Here is a 4,311-nt window from a genome sequence, read left to right as displayed (position 1 = left end):
TAGATCATCTATTTATGTTATTATAGGTATAACGTAAAATTCAATTTCTTTGTTCATCGTCCCTATTTTCTTTGCAAGCTCTACGAATGCGTAATAATGTCGTTTTTTGTTATCGTGTTGAACGTTACGTGCGAAAGAATTATTACAAAAACACTAAATTATTACAAAAAGAACTAGAACAGATTTAAATCGTTTGATCTTTTTCATATATATATATATAGGGTTAGGTTAAAATAAAAACCCACTTGAGTTGTAAAAACTCTAGAAACTCATCTCAACTACATGTTTTTAATTAAAGTTTGAATCATGCGGTCCACAATTAAAGTTAATAAAAAATGTAAACATAAATATAACATTTCTCTTTCCTGAAACATATAAAAAATGTTAAAAAATAGCAAAACAATTTTTTTTTATGTTTCGATGTTTTGTATTAAATGTTACAACATATATTACGTTTGTAAAAAAAAAAACAAAAGAAAAACGATGTTACATAGGGTTTTCATGGGTTTTCATTCTATACTTCCCCTATATATATATATATATATATATATATATATATATATATATGGGATGGTTCATGAGAGAAATGAGATTATTGTGAGAAATGTGATAAATGAATATGGACCACTAGTTTTATTTTAGGTTTTAAAGGGGAGGGATCTTTTGAGAACCATGTTGAATTGTAAGAACTTAAGAACTCCATTCTAGGTCACACATTTAATTAGGTGGATTGGAATATGTGGTTGAGATTAAATCTGGCAAAAAAGTCAAAGTATGAGAAAAAATAAAGATGTAAGTGGTTACACTAACTTTTACGTCCGTTACACATGTGTAAAAAGTCGGCTCGGTGCGTAAAAAATTATGTAATTTTTTTACGTGTATGTAACTTACATATATTACGCATGTGTAAAAAAAATTCGAAAAAAAAAATCATTACACTGAGTTCTTTCGAGTTCTTAAAACTCAAAGGGGTTCTCATTTGAAATCTCCCCAGGTTTTAAATGCTTAAAGATAAATGAGGAAAATATTAATACATGTTCTCTCTTCAATTAATATAACTAATAAATATAATAGTTATCTATTTAATTAATATAACTAATCAAATTACTATAATTGAAAAATATTAAGAATTCATTTATTTTTATAACTTATTTTTTCTCTCTTATTTTTATATCCTACGCAAGTACAATTTATTCATACATTAAAATTTCTTTTTATCCAAAACCAATTTCTTTCAACTTAATATATTAATATCCATCAACACGTAGTTACATGATGATGAATAGTACAAAAAACTATCTTACACATGTTTGCATTAAATATCAATAAAAAAGTACACAACCTACACAAAAACATATAACCTACACTTGTTCTAAGAATAAGAAAACATATAACCTACACACAAAAAACATATAACCGACACACAAAATTCAGCATCAATAAACTACACACGCACACGAAACGTATAACCTACACACGAAAACATATAACCTAAACTCGAATATTTTATCCTACACAAATACAATTTATTCATACAGTAATTTTTTTTTTCAATCCAAAACCAGTTTCTTCCAACTCAATATATCAATATCAATCAACACGTAGGTACATTGTGATGAATAATACAAAAAACTATCTTACATATGTTAGCATTAAATGTCAATAAAAATATACAACCTACACAAAAACATATAACATACACTTGTTCTAAGAATAAGAAAATATATTACCTACACAAGAAAAAATATAACCTACACAAGTAGAGGATATGTGTATCTTTGTCTAGTTTATATAATTGTTGATGTCGAATTACATATGTAAGTTGTATACTTTTTTGTATGTTGTACGCTTTTATTGCTCAAAACAAGTATAGGTTATAAAATTTTGTGTAGGTTGTATATTTATTGTTTATATTTAATGAACACATTCGTATGATATTTTTTTTATTATTATTTATAACAATTATTTTTCTAAGTATATCACTTGAAAAAAAATATTATGTTATGATATTTATTAATTAGAGAGGATTTATTATATTTATATTAGTTGTATTGATTGAAGAGAGATAATGCATTTATTGTTACATTTATATTTTTTTCATTTATTTTTAAACATTTTAAACATAAAATAAAACTAGTGGTCCATATTCATTTCTCACAGTAATTTCATTTCTCTCCAGAACTGAAACCTATATATATATAGGGGTGGGTTTTAGTGAAAACTCCTCTTAAAGAAAAAACTTAAAAACTTTTAAAAACTATTTTTAACTTTTTTTGAAATTTCTTTTTTTTCCATTATTATTATATGTTGTTATTGGTTTAAAAAAAAACTTGTCGGTAACCTCGTCGGTATAGTGTGCATGTGTAATAGTGTGCATTGCATATATGCATAAGTATTTGTATTGCATAGAATACAACACTATTGCACATATTTGATACACACTATTGTATATATGCAATATAAGACTAATACACACATCGAATACACATTAGTACGTATGTGTAATACAACATTAACACACGTGCACCACATCGACTTTTATTTTATTATTATTTTTTCATATAATACAACACTATTACACATATACAATACACAAATATTGAATATATGCAATAAAACACTATTAAACTTAAAAATACATAGTAATACACATGTGTAATACAACGGTATCGCACGGTAATACGTATGTGCATTACAACGGTTTTTTTATTTACTTTTATTTATTTTTATTTTTTTTATATTTTTCGAGTGAAATATAAGAAAATATAAGAATAATGGCTAAAACAGAGTTTTGAAAATATTGTTTTATTTTTAATTAAAAATAATTCTTTAGGAGTTTTTTAGTTTTCTTTATAAAGGTAAGTTTTTTCTTGATCCTGTGTGTGTGTATATATATATTTACACTTCTTAAATACACTAAGATCAATATATGGTTATATTTTTTAAAGTTTTGTGTTTCTTACTTACACTAATACACGTTATTTACGTAAAAGTCAATCAAACTAATTTGTTCACGTATATTTAATTATGTATCATCTTATAACCTAGACAAGTAAAATAAGTTACACATGAACTTGACTATTTTAGGTTAAATACAAAAATAACAATTACTTTTAAAAAGAGTGAGAGACAACAATTTCATTCATACCATTTTTCTTTGTTTCTAACCGAAACGATTTCAACCAAATAACACTGATACCAGTATCTTAGTATTTTCGAATTCGATACATGTATTTTTTTTATTTTTATTTTTGGTTTTCGATCGATTCAAGACACGTTGACATCCTTTTTTTTCAAAGTGTTAAAAGCTTCAATAGTTAGTTGACTTCATTTGATGATTCTGAAAACTTACTAAAAAGTCTTTTTCTATTGGGCCTGATATAGGTGTTAGTGCATGCATGATCATTTTCAATGAAGTAGTCATTCTTTCTCAAATTAGTCATAGAAACGTGGTTAAACTATTGGGATGTTGCTTAGAGACAGAAGTCCCACTGCTCGTTTTTGAATTTATTCCAAATTGTACCTTGTATGATCATCTTCATAGAGAAACTGTCGAGTTTCCAATTCCATTCAAAATGAGATTACAAATAGCTACAGAGGTTGCAGAAGCTCTTGCCTACTTGCATTTAGCAACTTCCATTCCAATATACCATAGAGACATTAAGACTACTAATATACTTTTGGAAAACAAGGATAGGGCCAAAGTTTCAGACTTTGGAACTTCAAGGTTTGTCTCAATAGATAAAACTCATTTGACTATCTTAGTCAAAGGTACGCTTGGCTACCTTGATCCAGAGCATTTCCAGTCTAGCCAATTCACGAAAAAAAGTGATGTATATAGTTTTGGAGTTGTTTTGGTGGAACTGTTAACCGAAGAAAGACCAATTTTTGAAACCATATTTGGTGAAAATGGAAGTTTAGCTACCCACTTTATGTTGGCTATGAAAGAAGGGTGTGTTATGTCTACTTTTGATGTTGTGGTGGCTGAAGAGGGTTCTAGTGATGAGCTTGTGTTATTAGCTAACCTTGCAAGGCGGTGCTTAAATTTGAATGGGAAGTATAGCCGACAATGAAAGAAGTAGCTATAAAGTTAGAAGTTATACAAACATAGCATATTCCCGCTATGAATCAAACAAATACCTAACATGTCATATATGGAGAGGAAGTCTTGATGCTAACATATAGCAAGCGTATTGTTGACTTTCAATGACAACGTAAGTCAATTATGCAAAATGGTTTACCAGTGTTCATTGTGTAATAAATTGATGTCGTCAAATATATATGCATTTGTAGAAAATTTTTAGGAATTGA

General features: G+C 27.3%; 1 pseudogene; it reads left to right on the top strand.

Moving 5' to 3' along the window:
* Window positions 1-3,398: 3,398 nt before the first annotated feature.
* Window positions 3,399-4,073, top strand: LOC143601088 (wall-associated receptor kinase-like 2 pseudogene; annotated as a pseudogene).
* Window positions 4,074-4,311: the final 238 nt, after the last annotated feature.

The sequence above is a fragment of the Bidens hawaiensis genome, unplaced genomic scaffold, assembly GCF_021521415.1.
Source record: "Bidens hawaiensis isolate Kalapana, Puna unplaced genomic scaffold, B.hawaiensis_p1.1 tig00055408_1, whole genome shotgun sequence".
In the NCBI taxonomy this organism is placed as follows: Eukaryota; Viridiplantae; Streptophyta; class Magnoliopsida; order Asterales; family Asteraceae; genus Bidens; species Bidens hawaiensis.
This window is presented reverse-complemented; position numbering and strand designations above follow the sequence as displayed.